General features: G+C 48.4%; 1 long non-coding RNA gene across 1 annotated transcript in view; it reads left to right on the top strand.

Annotated features, from left to right (window-relative positions):
- Nucleotides 1-13,427: 13,427 nt before the first annotated feature.
- Nucleotides 13,428-17,140, top strand: part of LOC111852653 (uncharacterized) — a 45,923-nt gene continuing 42,210 nt past the window's right edge. The window contains exon 1 of the long non-coding RNA XR_002840280.2: nucleotides 13,428-17,022. This is a non-coding gene — a long non-coding RNA (uncharacterized lncRNA). The remainder of the gene's footprint in view (nucleotides 17,023-17,140) is intronic.

The following is a 17,140-nucleotide window of genomic DNA, read 5'->3' on the forward strand; positions in this document are numbered from 1 at the left end:
AAATATCATTACTGTTAAAATGTAGCCTGCAGAAGGTAGTGAGAGGCCTACAGGCTTATGTGTGATTGGGTCTCCATGACCCCGTAAACCCTTTGATCACATTTTTGTAAAAATATATATCATATTTCTTTTATGCTAATAACTGAGACTCTGATTTCATTAATTAGTGGCACGGCTGAGCGATGTGGCCCCTGCAGTGGCATCAGACCATCTGCGCAGGCGTGTGAATCCACCGTGTCCTCAAGAAGACTTCGACTGCAGCTTTGAATGGGGACTACGGGAGACCGCGCAGACCGTGCTGACCATGCAGACCACGCAGACCGTGCTGACCATGCAGACCACGCAGACCATGCTGACCATGCAGACCACGCAGACCGTGCTGACCATGCAGACCACGCAGACCATGCAGACCACGCAGACCGTGCTGACCATGCAGACCACGCAGACCATGCTGACCATGCAGACCACGCAGACCACGCAGACCGTGCTGACCATGCAGACCACGCAGACCGTGCTGACCATGCAGACCACGCAGACCGTGCTGACCATGCAGACCACGTTGACTGAGAGGTTTTCTTGACTGACAGGTGCCTATATTTAATGCCCATCACCTCCATCAGGTGTGCAGATCAAATTGTAAGATTAATGGGTTGCACAGTTGCCACATGTGGCATGAAAAAGTCTGTGAGTTTTACCAGTGTCTCACCAAAGTAGCCCAAGGGGAAGAATTTTTTGGTGCTGAGGATGTATTCATCAGGATTTTTCAGAATCAGAAATCGCTTTATTGACCAGGTGTACCTAAATGTACTGGGAAATTGATAGCATTGGTACATTCAAAGACAACACAGAACAAAAAATAAAATAAGAAATTGGTTTAAATAGTGCAAATCAGTACAGATTAAAGTCAGTAAGTTGATATTTACAAAATGTGCAGTGTGTACAAGTGCTTGATTAGATGTTTATGTTTAAATTCTGCTTTTATGATATATTAAAATGGGAAATATAGCAGGACTTTGAAAGCAAAGCCTGAAAACCCCAGTGGTGGATTATGGTGTTTTCACTGCTTCTGGATTACAGCATAGTCAGACTATGCATTACACAGCATGACTGTATGTAAGCAAATGGATGAAGAAACTTAGAGAACACAAGTAGCTTTAGCAAATACAGAAATTGCTTAAAAAAATAAATAAATTCCAGGTCCATGAAGTTACTTGGAATTTGTTGTGTGAATAACGCCCCAGGTTGGTGTCTATGGTCACCTGCTTAGTGTGGTCCTGCGTTTGTGATGGACAATGACAGATCAGCTTCAGAGTTTAGAAATAAAAACAGGTCCAAAATAAACTCTTCCCTAATGAGAGGCAGACAAACACGTCTCGGCTTCCATTGTGTTCTCAAAGCCCACTGAGAGCGCTTGGCTTCGGCCTAGTCCTGCGCTCTCATCACAAGCCACACAGTTTTGTCACTTTAGCTGGTGCTGTTGGATCCGGACCAGCAGAGCAGGGTATGACTGAAGGCCAATTAACACCCTCTGCTTTCTGCTGCACCGTGGGGTTCCAAACGAGAGCCAGGCAGCAGGCCGGCTGGGCCAACACGCCCCCGTACCCGGCTCAGAGGTCCGACAAAGAGAAGAGTAAGGGGAGGGCCAGGTCAGGAGAGACCTGGGAAGGACCGACGGGTATGAGACTTATCGGGAAAGAGAGACGGGTGTGGAGGGAGACGTTCAGGAATGATGTTAAATGAGTAGCGAGCTTGTCTGCGCGCAGCACAAAGACTCACCCCGACGTGAAGATGGTTCTCCTGAGAGCAGATATCTTTAAATAACTGTAAATCTGTAATCAGCCCCCACGCACTTAATTAAATTCTACTCTAATAGCAGAACTATTTTCCTGAAGTGATCGTCTTTCTGAGGACAAGTTGGGAAGCTGATCCGACTTGTCCCGTCGATCTGGAACCTGTGCCAAAACGGCCGGGAGTCGGCGCTAGGTGTTTCTGGACACCCTGCGTGCTGAGTGCTGATTGGTGGAATTCCACCCTCAGGCTTCATCGGGATGTGTTCCAAAATATACCGGCGTGTTCGTGTGTGTGTGTGTGTGTGTGTGTGTGCGTGAATCTGCAGGCAGGGCTGTTAAATCACTGTCTGTCAAGGCATCAGTGTCCTACTTATGGTCTTTTCACCTTTGTTACTCTTGTTGGTAAAAAATGCTGTTTTGATTAATTTTACCAAGTTTTCATTTTTATATAAACTTGCAGTGCAGACATGTCATCTTATGGTTCAAAGTATGGGGTCTGCTTCTGGACTGTCTTCTCCGCACCTTCTCTGTAAGCATGCCATCTGCACCGCACTCTCCCGTGTGACTTGACATTTAATTAAGATGTCAGGAATATTTTGGTCATCATTTGAAGTTTCCCAGGGCTGTTTGCCCACAAGACAGAAATGTTCCCATCAGTTATAACTGGCCCTGCCCTTGCCAGCCAGTTCCAAAACAACTGCCTGAAATCCCGAAATCTGCACTATAAACTCGCTTGTTTCTCCTGGAGAAAGCAGATAGATTTTTGTTGGTTTAGTCATGACATGCTTTTCAGAAAAGGCTGGTTTGGCTTGAGCAGCATTAAGGCTTTGATATCATAATGAAGCATTTTTAGGACTCTGCTGCGGGACAGGAGCTTACAGACCTGACACTTGCACGGGTGTGCATGCCCCAGGCCGTCTGCTTGGAGAGGAGGTTCTAGGCAACTGAGCAGGAGGTTGTTATACGTGAATGAGTGGAAGAATAGGGAGGGCCCGCCCCCACCCCATTCCCCACTCCCCCCCGCCATCGCTCTTGGCGGGTGACTGCGGGAGGCTCCGCTTTGCCAGGCGTAGCTTTAGGAGCTCGTTTCACTTGAGGTCACAGTCTTTCGTCACTCTAAGAAAAAGTGATAAGAACATGGGGGCTGATACTGGCTGAAGGGAGATCTTCCCCCTACCTGGTGCTTCTCCTTTGTTATGTTCTTCAGTTCGTGTGAAGCAGCTCTATAAACAGATTGAGTAACGCTGCCATTTACGGCCGCAGGCCCCTTCTGCCCCAGAAAGGCAGCTCAACGTCACCCCCCCCGTCCCCCGTCCCCCGTACTGGCTTCGGACTGATCTTCTACTGGTTCATATCTGTCAATCTGGCTTGGATTAACTTTTAATTACGGCACGGCTGTCCTTACACTGACTTTAATTACACACCAAATAGCCTAACAGAAGAATAATTAAAGAACAGTAAAATGTAAACCACATCTAGGAATCGTTGTCATCAAGAATTTGAACTTTTATTACCTATTGTTAGAGAACACACAGGCTGAGCGGAAAGAGGTTGGCACGTGGGCTGGGTGTGATCACAGAGACCAGGTCACGTGCTGGCTGTGACCAGAGAGACAGAGACATGGACTGGGCATGACCAGAGAGACGGGGACATGGGCTGGGCGTGACCAGAGAGATGGGGACATGGGCTGGGCGTGACCAGAGAGACGGGGACATGGGCTGGGCATGACCAGAGAGACGGGGACATGGACTGGGCGTGACCAGAGAGACGGGGACATGGACTGGGCGTGACCAGAGAGACGGGGACATGGACTGGGCGTGACCAGAGAGACGGGGACATGGGCTGGGCGTGACCAGAGAGACGGGGACATGGACTGGGCGTGACCAGAGAGACGGGGACATGGACTGGGCGTGACCAGAGAGACAGAGACATGGACTGGGCATGACCAGAGAGATGGGGACATGGGCTGGACGTCAACAGAGATGGGGACATGGGCTGGGCGTGACCAGAGAGACGGGGACATGGGCTGGGCGTGACCAGAGAGACGGGGACATGGACTGGGCGTGACCAGAGAGACGGGGACATGGACTGGGCGTGACCAGAGAGACGGGGACATGGACTGGGCGTGACCAGAGAGACCTGCACACGGACTGGGCATGACCAGAGAGACCTGCACACGGACTGGGCATGACCAGAGAGACCTGAACACGGACTGGGCATGAACAGAGAGACCGGGACGCTGGCTGAATCTGATTAGGTAAACTGGGATACTGGCTGGGATTTACTGGGACACAGGCTGGCTATAACCAGAAGGACTGGGACATGCACCATAAGGGAAGATAATATGCTTTTGTACTATTTTTAAAAAATCATGGCAGGGGTCAGTACAGTAACTTGATTTTTATTTTTGAATCATATTCAGTTAATATAATTAGTTTCTTGGAACGACCTGGGGAAGGCCTTTGTGGTTATGAGCCAACTCAGGGGTGCCGTTAGCTCCTGTTGACGTCCATCTGCTGTGGCCCGTTGCTTTTGTTGTCCTTGTATACTCTTCTTGTAGCAAACCCTCTAATTTTGGTGTGAATGAAAGGCGTATGGTCAGCCTAGTGTCCAGCTTGACATCATAGATCTCCTCAGCCACACCCATTCGGTGAGGTCTCCTGTGTTAGGTGGCACTGCCCTGCCCCTGTAGAATGCCCACCTTAACCTGAACCCTGCCCTGATGCCTGTAGTCTGTAGTTCCTATGATCTTTAGATCGCCGCAGCCTTTTATGCAGCCATATTGCAAACCTAACACATTTACTTTGTGATTTTTGGTTTTAATTGATTAATTGTGATATAAATTAATGTAAATCTCTAAAGGTGACTGAGAATGTTCCACATTGTGGTGTGGCAACAGAACGTGGCTGATTATCAATTATGCAGACCTTTATCATTGCTGTGCTGGAGAGAGCTAATGAGAAGCACCGCAGAGGTTTCTGGGTAACGTGTGGAGCTTCTTTGGATCTCACTGCTTGCATCCTCTGCCTCAGATACAGTGCCATGCTCTGAACATCATCACATTTTTGGGCTGAAGAAGGTTCCAATGCAAGCTGATTGGTGACATTTTCATGAGAACAACAGATTCCCAATTCCCTGACCCCCATTTCCTGTATCATCCACTGGCATTCCCTCGAACCCCCCCCCCCAGTTTGGCTTATTTCCATCTAGCCTTTGCATTTCTAACAGGTTTTTTGCAGCCAAATGTTCTTGGAGCTCCCCCCCGCCCTCCTGAAAAAGCCTAAAATGCAGTGTTCTTAGATATTCTCTGTCACGGTGACTAAAAAGTGTTGCTCTTCCTCATTCTAGTTAGAAAAAAGTGAAGCTAGACAGCAGCTGAACACGTAGGACGTCGGTCATCTTAATGGTCAACTCTTAATAGAAGAGCGACAACTCTTTCAGATAATACCGATCCTTGGAAACAAATACCCTCTGCAGGACAAACATGTACTTTGAATAACCCACATTGCTGCAGTCACTGAGCAAATCTTAAGGCCTTGCCTATGCATTTTTATTATTCTTGTGCTGGGTATTATTGGCAAGGCAAAGAGACACGTTTTCCTTAACGGTCTGCGTGTATGAATGCATATCCATCATACTCCACCATGCGTGAATGAGCAGTGTGTCGGAATAGCGTTCTCCTGTGTGGCGTGTCGTCGGCCCGGCACCACCTAGAACCCTGTTAAGATTTCGCCTGTAATAGCACCCCAGGGGGTCGGCAGGTCAAGTTCGGCGGCCCGCGCTTTGCCTGGCCTTCCCTGCAGTTAGCAGTCGGCACCCGGCAGAAGTCCCGCTTCTTGACGCAATCAAGGAAGAAAAAAAAAACAAAAAAAAACAACACATTTATGGTCCCTCATCAAATGCAAGGTTGAGGGCATCAAGGGGAGAAATAAACAGATTTGAAAAAGCAATCAACATCTCCCAAAAGCTCGGAAGCTGATTTGCATCTGATTCCGAGATCATGTTTTATTTATCAGTAATCACAACCAATCAGGGGAGAAATTAATCAATGAAGGCGTTAGCAGGAGCGCTATCCGGCCATCTGGGGGTCGCCCCCACCCCCCCAACCGCACCAAGTCCTTCCTCTCCGCCGGGCTCGTCGTGGCTCTGTGTTTAGGTGACTGATTTCTCTCTGTGAGCTCTAAGGAACTCCATATGGCCAGGATCAAAGGTGTTGCTGGGTGCATGGGTTAGCTTTATCGCCAGCCGCTGCTGTTAATTAGAAAACAAGATCAGAGGCAGTATTAAAATCCAATTAAAGTGATATGAACAGATTGCCAAGTGATGTTCGCTAATGTATAATTGAGCACCATGCAAATTTCAGTGGCTGCCTTTTGTTTTTTGTGTCTCTCCTTCTATCTCTCCAGCGCAGAACGAGCAGTGGAGCAGAAGATAAACAAGTTAATGCCATGAGACGGGGCTGTGCTTTCATCAAGCGGCATGTGCGTGCGGTGACCCCACGGTCTTGTGCACAAATCTGATTGGCTGTCTCCTGGTCACCTGGATGTCATGGTAGCACCTGAGGTCAGTAAGGGGAGGTGACTGAAGCCCTGAACAGGCCAGTATGGGCCTGCACTTCCTGGAGTGCTTTGTCTTCAGGAAGGACAGATGTCACTTAGGTTGAGACGGAGTAGAATTGATCATTGCTGTGTGCATGATTTTCGGCAATTAGAACCGCCACTATCTATGTCCTGATCCATGTGGTCACCTCCTTGTGCATCCCGATCTATACAATCACCCCTATCTGTGTCCAGGTTCTTGCGGTCACTCTTTTTCAGTCCTTATCCACGCGGTCGTTGTTGTTCATGCTGGTCCACGCGGTCACCACTGTCCGCATGCTGGTCCACGCGGTCACCACTATCCGCATGCTGGTCCACGCGGTCACCACTGTCCGCATGCTGGTCCACGCGGTCACCACTGTCCGCATGCTGGTCCACGCGGTCACCACTGTCCGCATGCTGGTCCACGCGGTCACCACTATCCGCATGCTGGTCCACGCGGTCACCAATATCCGCATGCTGGTCCACGCGGTCACCACTATCCGCATGCTGGTCCACGCGGTCACCACTGTCTACATGCAGATCCACGCGGTCACTACTGTCCGTATGCTGATCAACACGGTCACCACTATCTGCATGCCAGTCCACGCGGTCACCACTGTCCGCATGCCGGTCCACGCGGTCACCACTATCTGCATGCCGATCCACGCGGTCACCACTATCCACATGCCGGTCCACGCGGTCACCACTATCCGCATGCTGGTCCACGCGGTCACCACTGTCCGCATGCTGGTCCACACGGTCACCACTGTCCGCATGCTGATCCACGCGGTCACCACTATCCACATGCTGATCCACGCAGTCACCACTATCCGCATGCTGGTCCACGCGGTCACCACTATCCACATGCTGATCCACGCGGTCACCACTATCCGCATGCTGGTCCACGCGGTCACCACTATCCACATGCTGATCCACGCGGTCACCACTATCCGCATGCTGGTCCACGCGGTCACCACTATCCGCATGCTGATCCACGCGGTCACCACTATCCGCATGCTGATCCACGCGGTCACCACTATCCGCATGCTGGTCCACGCGGTCACCACTATCCGCATGCTGATCCACGCGGTCACCACTGTCTACATGCTGATCCACGCGATCACCACTGTCCACATGCTGATCCACGCGGTCACCACTATCCGCATGCTGATCCACGCGGTCACCACTATCCGCATGCTGATCCACGCGGTCACCACTATCCGCATGCTGGTCCACGCGGTCACCACTATCCACATGCCGATCCACGCAGTCACCACTGTCTACATGCCGATCCACGCGGTCACCACTATCCACATGCCGATCCACGCGGTCACCACTATCCACATGCTGATCCACGCGGTCACCACTATCCGCATGCTGATCCACACGGTCACCACTATCCACATGCCGATCCACGCAGTCACCACTGTCTACATGCCGATCCACGCGGTCACCACTGTCTACATGCCGATCCACTCGGTCACCACTGTCCACATGCTGATCCACGCGGTCACCACTATCCACATGCCGATCCACGCGGTCACCACTATCCACATGCCGATCCACGCAGTCACCACTGTCTACATGCCGATCCACACAGTCACCACTGTCTACATGCCGATCCACGCGGTCACCACTGTCTACATGCTGATCCACGTGGTCACCACTGTCCACATGCTGATCCACGCGGTCACCACTATCCACATGCCGATCCACGCGGTCACCACTATCCACATGCCGATCCACGCAGTCACCACTGTCTACATGCCGATCCACGCGGTCACCTCTGTCCACATGCTGATCCACGCGGTTACCTCTGTCCAAATGCTGATCCACGCGGTCACCTCTGTCCAAATGCTAGTCCGAGTTGTCACCACTTTGCACTTTGCCGCGCTTTTTCTGTCCTGGTCCACACAGTCACTGCTTTCTGCATCCTTCTCCATGTGGTTGCTGTTATCCACACCCTGGTCATCCCCACTCTGCATCCTGGTACACAATCTGTTTTCTACATGTCACCATGTCCCATTGTATGGCAAAACATCCCTGTACAGTTTAATGGACAGTAGAGTTTTCTTTTGAAGAATATTATTATATTATTTTAAAAAATAATAATAATTTGGTAGCTTTTCTGCTAAAGGCCATCTTAGGAATATTGCATTTCTTTCGAATGAATCAAAACCGGTGTATACATAATTCTCTGCGGCAGAAGAATACAGTGTTTGATTTGTGGTTGAGCAATTTTCCCCCGTGTCTTGAGTGTCAAGGTGGGACGGTATGTATTCTGCCTGTCCTCAGTCCCTGCAGCCCTTCCAGTCTGGAGTGAAAAGTATTTCCTCTCGTTAGCTGGGTCCTTTGCTGCTGCATGAATAGTGCAGCGATGGAACATCAAACAGAAGCGATGGTGATGTATACAGCTTGAGTAACACAGGCAGCCCTGGCATGTGAGAAGAGCTTCCAGCTGGTGGCCTTTGTCTGTCCCCCTCCCCAGTTCTCCCCCGAAAGCCCCCCACCCCACATGACGGCTCATCGTCAAGCGACATAATGACATGCTAATGTGATTGTCAGGAAATAAAACTTAAGTATCGGAAATTGCACCAATGCTCAGTCATAAAATTGCTGGAAAAAACCTGGAAGATATGCTAGTCTTTATGAAAAGCAATAAGAATGTGAGTAAATTGTGATAAAAGGAATGCTAAGTATGTTAAGAGCATGGTAAAGTGAGCGACTACGGAGCAGAGGCGCCGTTTGGAGGAGACGGAGAAGTAAGGCCTTGATTGCAGAATCTGGATCTGTGATGTTGAGCTTCTTTCACAACAGGAAGAAAACAGCCATGAGGCATGGTGTGGAGTCTGGAAGCACAGATGTGGTAAACCGATACCAATCATCACCAATCACAGGTAAACCGATACCAATCATCACCAATCACAGGTAAACCGATACCAATCATCACCAATCACAGGTAAACCGATACCAATCATCTCACAGACATCCATGCCGTTCAAAATAGAAGACTGTCCTTCGCCTTGTAGTTCAACATACTTTGAAGGAATGACAACTGTTGGTTTGGTGATGCCATCTTTAACCATATGGTTTAAAAGCAAAGCACTGTATTTTGGATATATTCCAAGTATATATATACCGTTTAAAATACAGTTAAATTTGTTGATATGTGGATGCATATCTCTATATCACTAGATTAGAGGGATACAGGAGTTATCTGCTCCAGCTTGAAGTTGGTGTACAGCAGACGTATCCAGGTCTTGTTCATGCTGCTACTAAAGTCACATTGTGTGATTTCTAATGACAGTGGCAGGAAGAGGGTTAAATCAGATGCTGTCTTTACTTCCGGCTGAAAGCTGTGGTGCCACCCTGTGAAAGCTGAGGCCCTGCTCACCTTTCCTCTCTTCCAAAGTATCTCTGTGCATTTACATGTAATGTCACTCAGGCCCCGGCCACCTGCTCTCTTTTGTGGCGTGTCACTGTGTATGTACGAGTGGTGTAGCTGAAGCTCAGCCCACCTTCTCCCTTCTCTCTGTGGCGTGTCACTGTGTATGTACAAGTGGTGTAGCTGAAGCTCAGCCCACCTTCTCCCTTCTCTCTGTGGCGTGTCACTGTGTATGTATGAGTGGTGTAGCTGAAGCTCAGCCCACCTTCTCCCTTCTCTCTGTGGCGTGTCACTGTGTATGTACGAGTGGTGTAGCTGAAGCTCAGCCCACCTTCTCCCTTCTCTCTGTGGTGTGTCACTGTGTATGTACGAGTGGTGTAGCTGAAGCTCAGCCCACCTTCTGCCTTCTCTCTGTGGCGTGTCACTGTGTATGTACGAGTGGTGTAGCTGAGGCCCGGACCTCCTCCTCTCTGTTTGCGTGTTTTTATCGTGCATTTACATTTCGTATAGTTGAGGCCCAGCCCACCTCCTCTCTGTTCGTGTGTGTTTATTGTGCATTTATATGTGGTATAGTTGAGGCCCAGCCCACCTTCTCTCTGTTCGTGTGTGTTTATTGTGCATTTATATGTGGTATAGTTGAGGTACAGCTCACCTTCTTTTTGTTCCAATGTATCTCTTTTCATGTACATGTGTTGTAACTGAGATACCTCTCTCTTTTTGGTGCTTCACCGTGTAAGGTCAAGTGGTGTAGCTGAGGCCCCACCCACATTCTCTCTTTTTTTGGTGCTTCACCGTGTAAGGTCAAGTGGTGTAGTTGAGGCCCCACCCACATTCTCTCTCTTTTTGGTGCTTCACCGTGTAAGGTCAAGTGGTGTAGCTGAGGCCCCACCACATTCTCTCTTTTTTTGGTGCTTCACCGTGTAAGGTCAAGTGGTGTAGCTGAGGCCCCACCCACATTCTCTCTTTTTTTGGTGCTTCACCGTGTAAGGTCAAGTGGTGTAGCTGAGGCCCCACCCACATTCTCTCTTTTTTTGGTGCTTCACCGTGTAAGGTCAAGTGGTGTAGCTGAGGCCCCACCCACATTCTCTCTGTTTTTGGTGCTTCACCGTGTAAGGTCAAGTGGTGTAGCTGAGGCCCCACCCACATTCTCTCTCTTTTTGGTGCTTCACCGTGTAAGGTCAAGTGGTGTAGCTGAGGCCCCACCCACATTCTCTCTGTTTTTGGTGCTTCACCGTGTAAGGTCAAGTGGTGTAGCTGAGGCCCCACCCACATTCTCTCTCTTTTTGGTGCTTCACCGTGTAAGGTCAAGTGGTGTAGCTGAGGCCCCACCCACATTCTCTCTCTTTTTGGTGCTTCACCGTGTAAGGTCAAGTGGTGTAGCTGAGGCTGCACCCACCTTATCTGTTTTCTGGAATGTCACTGTGCATGTGCATGCATACTTGACACATACTGCTACATCACATTTCTACAAAGATTCTTACTGAAATTTATTTAAATGCATTGGGTGATAATAAATTATAAAAACATAAACCGGGCAAATTAATGGAAATCCTCATCAATTAAATGCAAGGAACCTCCACAAGAAATTCCCTATATTTATGTTACTATTTAATAATTGTTTTTAATAACAGGATCCAGGGTTGTTCCCACAACGGCTGTCCCTGCAGGAATAAACAACTTGTGCCTGATTTTACACTTAAATTTTTTTTTTTAATCTGTTAATATTTGTGTTATCCGCCTCAGCAGCAGTTTTTTTTTGCATTCATTTGTGTTTATATATCAGAACTGCTGCAGCCTCTGTAATTGTGCATATATTAAACATACTGTGTGTCCTGGCTGATCTGCTCCTGCCTGTGCCTGACAGACCACACAGTGTCTGTAATGCCCCCTGCTGTAGCCCAGCACAGTACATTCATCCATGTTTCAGTAATGGCTCATGTTGTGTGGCTCCCACTTACCTGGTCCCGGCCCTGGAAGCACCTGGAAGTGGTGCGGGGCACATTTCTAAAGGTCATGTTGAATTACATGACCTACATGTATTTGGGCATGGGGGAGGGCACTCCAGTGGGCAGGAAGCCCTGCCGAGACGCGTTCATTCCCCGAGATTTTGGGTGCTTTTTCTTTTCCTTCACTGAGCTCCAGTAGGTAAATATCTTTAACATGCAGACAATCTGTAAAATGTCTGTTTTAATAAGCAGCACCAGGAATGGTGTCTTTGAGATGTGAATAAAGACCTTAGTCAGGCCGGGGCTGCTGCTGCAGGGGGCACCCAGGAAACAGCTAATTGGCCCAGATATTGTGCAGTGAAATATTCATCATGCAGTGAAAAAATATGACTTTGGGATGTTACATGCTAGAAATGATTTATCTCAGTCTTAAGTCAGTAACATGGCAGGACCGCATGCACTGCACCAGATCCTCAACCCTGTGGCTCCAGTGAGATGTATGCAGTAACCCTTCCCAACCCTGAAAAGGATTGAAAGGGGACAGCTGGTGACTCGCTTGGATAAGCCTATATTGCTGTGAACGGAAGGTTGCTGGTTCGAGCCCACCTTCAGCTAAAATAGTCACACGTCAAAGAGACCTTTAACAAGATTCTTGACCCTCACTTTCACTGAGCTTGTTCTCTGTTACATATGCGTCTTGGAAAGCAACATAGGGTAGGTGCAATGAGCCTTTTCCCACAGGGATCAATAAAGTGTTATTGTTATTAAAAATAACACGGAAGAAATGTCTGTAGGAGGTGCAGTGGCGTGTATTTTCCAAATGGTCCTGGTTGCGTGATCCAGGCATCCTCTGTCACTGGATGAGTCCAATAAGTGCCGTGTGTCACATTTCCATGATGTCAGAATTCAGCAGTATATTTTAATGTCAGATGTTATTTATATTTGCTCGAGTACCAACTATTTCCTACAGTAATGAACTGCATAAATGCCATATTTCAGCTGTGACTTCACACGTTGCATATTTCCTAACTTTAATCTGCTCCGTGTTTCTGGAGGAGGGAGGGGCTACAGAGTCTCTCACTAATCTCTCAGCCATAAAAACTCTCTCCTGCCAGGAGCCCTTGGGGACAAAATGGCTGATGAACTCCCACCTTCTTCCGACTTATTGCTTAAGCGAGCATGAAGCCCGCGGTGACAGTGTGGCTGACGTCCTGGGTGGCTCGGGATGTACGCTGACATGATCTGCTCAGACCCCCCCAAAGCCCCCCAGCATACAGCCTTTGGCAGACTTGCCCCTCCCAGCTCCCGTGTCTGAGCGTGCTCTGTCGGGGGCCACGGCGGGCGCTGAGGCCGCCTCACGCCCCATGCTCACGTCACGGCCGTAGCGGCCCTACGATGGCCAGGCGGGCACTTTCAGTCGTTCGGGGAAAAGAAACAGTTGCAGTGTCTCGCTACAACAAAACTGCATTTCCCCTGAAGCTCCACTGTTCATATATTACATGCAATTCATGTAAGTCAGTGTTTCCCAATCCAGTCCACAGGGATCCACAGTCCACATGTTTTTGCTCCCGATAGTGAAAACGTGCACTGTCTGTGGGTCCCCGAGGACCGGATTGGGAAACGCTGGTGTAAATTGTGAATGTTGTGTGATGTTGTAGGTCGGTCTGGACGAGCCTCCCTCTGCTGGTCCTTACTTCATCCTTCGTCCTTACTTCGTCTCATTTGTGTAGTTGTGGTACCTGGCTCAGCAGCAGAGAGGTGAGAGCCAGCGACTGGGGCTCAGGTGTGAGGTCCTTTGAGTTTGCTTCCATGTTGCCCGTGTTGCCCTCCACCATGGGGAATGTTCTATCAGAGCATCAAAGGATGCTGTCACCTAACACATGATCATTACAGGCGTTGGTTAAATAGTTTTTGTCAAAAGTATGAATTCTGCTATGGAACCATCTGTGCCTTTGTTCTTCTATTTTACCATGTAAATGTGGTGGCTGAACTAACTCAGCTCCAGGTTCTTTGAAGTGTGGCGCACTAGCTTGGCAAAGCACTGGGGGGCGCTGTGTCGTGTCAATTAGTTCCCGTCTTGCACCTCACCCTCTCGTTCAAGCCGTGGCAGAAGATACAAAGACAGCAGCAATGGGATTTGAATAATTTTGCATCTTAGATAAATAACAAAAGGTAAATTGTTGAAGCAGAAACTGCAGCAGACTGGCTGCTCTGTATGGAAGCTTACAGAATGCCTCACTTGAGGCGGCATAATCTCACATGGAAAGGAAGGCTGAACACACACTGGGGATTATGCCTCATGGCCAAAGTGGCTTCTCTCTCTTTTTACTTCCCTCTGTCAGCTCGCTGCGCTGGAATCGTTCAGGCAAAGTGGCTCTGCGTTTGATGTATAATTAGCTGGACCTCATTCTCACCTTGGCTCTTAAAGAGCAGGTCCTGTCAGCCCCCCATTCCTCAGGCCCCTGACACTAACCCACAGCCCAGCCCCCATCTCCTTCTCGTTTAAGGATGTCACTTTTAAACAGAATAAATGACTCAATTAAACAGGAAGGAGAATCTGCTCTGCACAGAGTGCTAAACAGGGTAAGATGGAACCAGTGCGGGTGGCCAAAGCTGTGGAGTACTTCATGCCCCCTTGTCCTTAGTGTCCTTTTATCTTATACCTCTGTACTCCGTCTGTCCATGCTGCCCATCCCATCTTCCTCCTCCACCATACTCCCTCTGTCCATCTCCTCTTGCTCCTCCTCCATACTCCCTTCTCTTCATACTGTCCATCTCCTCTTGCTCCTCCTCCATACTCCCTTCTCTTAGAGTTACAATTTAGTGATCAGTGGTCATTGTCGACACACCACAGCACACAGTGCACAAAAATGAAATGTGTCCTCTGCATTTAACCCAAATGTGACATCGTGACATAGCAGGGGGCAGCTAATTCAGTGCCCGGGGAGCAGTGCTTGGGGGCAGTACCTTGCACAAGGTACCTCAGTGGTGCCTTGCCGGTTGGGGATTCAAACCAGCAATTTTTCAATTATAAGTGCGCTTCCCTGACCATTAAGACATCACTGTTCATGCCGCCATGCTGGCCATCTCCTCTATAACTCCCTGACCAATGATGGCTGTTTTTTGCTCAACTTCAGCATTCGTTTGAAAGCATTATGAAGCTTTTCTGAATCCGCATCTGCTAATGAAAATATACACCCAGTACGACTGGAACTGGCCACTCAGCCATAAATTTTCATCAGCCCTGTTTCGCCCCCTACACGTCATAATGATATGTGTTAGTACCTAAAAGGAGATGATATAAAATGAGTATTCCCTTGTCCCTCAATTGATATATTATTTAATGTTCTCATGGGTATGTATTTACCCTGTTCATCTGACATGAGGCACTTTGTCCAATTGAATGTAATGTTAGATTTGAATAGAGCACGTTCTGTTCCCCGTGCCTAAACTCCACCATCCTGCTGAAATTAATGACTAAAGAAAAATGGCTTTTGTTGCCTGTGCTACCTATTCAGCTCCAGTCATCTTACCCCCGGTACAATAGTGGAAGCCAGCCTTCTCTTGTACAACTCCTAGTTAAAGGCCGATCCATTAAGCATTAACCTGTCACTCGGAAACAAAGGGTATGGAGCCATTAGGAAACGTGCTTGAAAATCACGTCTCCCTTGACCTGATGATAAAAGGTGAAAGCATTTTTCCCCTCCTTTCCCTGTGTGAATTGGACAGCTGAGATGGACAGACAGCCAAAGCAATACGGTATGCACTTTCTGGACCTCGGGGTGGTGGGTGTGGGGCAGGGCGAGAGGCTGAAAGCAAAGAGGGGCTGATGGAGTCGTCTTAATGACAAAGGAGGATTTGCTCACCTCAGTTCTGCACATATTCATTTATTCATTTAGAAACTTAATACAAGGCAGCGTAGGAATCACACGGCACACCCTGTGCTCACCTCTTGCAGGGATTCTTTTAATTAAAAAGAGGATGGGGAATTTCATCCCTCCTGAAAGCGTAGAGAGAGATCTGTAGTGCTTTATTTCAGCGTTTGGTATACAGGTTTTAAAAAGGTGTCTTTTCATTAATGCCAAGCTCGTTATATCAGTAAGAAGCATTGCAATAAACAGAAGAGGTCTAAGCAAAAATGTGTGCGGTTGGGCATCATAATATATCCCAGCCTTGGGATGTGTCATATGACATATCGGAGCGTTTTTCCAAAAAGCTTCATACTCTGTGCTCCAGAACTTCTTAGTGCAAGTTTTAGCAATGTTTATATCTGGTGATTTGGGGGGGGGGGGGGCACAGAAGGTGTGTAACTTCATCCTAGCATTCCTAAAACCACTCAAATCTATTTAGCAGTGCGTCGGGGTGATGATATTTAGGAATATCATGAGGGGACGGTACTTGCTCCACAGGGTGCACCTGGCGCTGTAAAATGATGTCATATTCCTTGGCCACACAGAGCAACCATCAGCTAAATAAAATGACCGGATGGCGTCTCTGTAGCGCAGTGGTGTCAATTCAGTTCTGTGGACTTTTCTTGAAGCTGGACTTTTGTGGTGTTTCGTGCCCGTCCAGTTAAGTGTACACCTACCCCTGTCAGTCAGTTTCAATTTGCAACCACTGCTGATGCAGTTTGTACTTGTTTGACTTATACTGTCATAATTTTTGAGAGTTTCCCTTGATGTGTCAAATGATTTTACAGCGATGGTGCTAGTGGGACCCCAACTCTTTGACCTCTTTTGAACGCCTTGGGACCTCACTGTGCTTTGAAAACTACCATTGCAAAGTGCTCATTGGCAGACCTCTTTAATGGCTGATGCGTGCTGCTAATTAGCATCCAGCCTAAAATGTTTTTGTATGGTGATGTAGCTCAAGCTCTCTCTTCACATGAATTCTGTCCTTCCGCATCAGGTTTCCCATATTTATTAGTATCAATGTGTGAATTTTCATAATGAACTTGGACTTTGCGTGTCTGGTCCCGTGCAACAGCCGGCTCTCGCCATTCAGCCGGCTCTCTCGGGGTGTTTCAGGTGTTTCAGGTGCGTCTTTCCTGTCATTGGTCTTTCTGTAGGACTCAGACCAGGCAGTTGCGTGTTTATGTCTCAGGATTACCCCAAGGTACCTCCCTCCAAGGATAAAAAGCACTGCTGAAAGTTCATTGATTCTGCTCTTGCTATTATGTGAGCTCTGCTAATTTTCCTCTGTTGACGTTTCTTCTCCAGAGGCACATCAGATGTCCCAGAGGACTGCCTCTGCAGGAATGCACGCATCTGTGTTTGGAGGGGTATAACTGTTTCAGCCATACCCTCAGCTCAATAGCTCATGTAAGTTTGTCCCTGGATCTTGCTTTTTTCCCTTGCTTTACCCTTTCTGTTCTCTGTGGTGCTTTGTGCCCAGACACACCCCGATATATGCAGCCATCTCATCCACACAGGGCCCACC

This window comes from Paramormyrops kingsleyae, chromosome 14, assembly GCF_048594095.1.
Source record: "Paramormyrops kingsleyae isolate MSU_618 chromosome 14, PKINGS_0.4, whole genome shotgun sequence".
Taxonomy (NCBI): domain Eukaryota; kingdom Metazoa; phylum Chordata; class Actinopteri; order Osteoglossiformes; family Mormyridae; genus Paramormyrops; species Paramormyrops kingsleyae.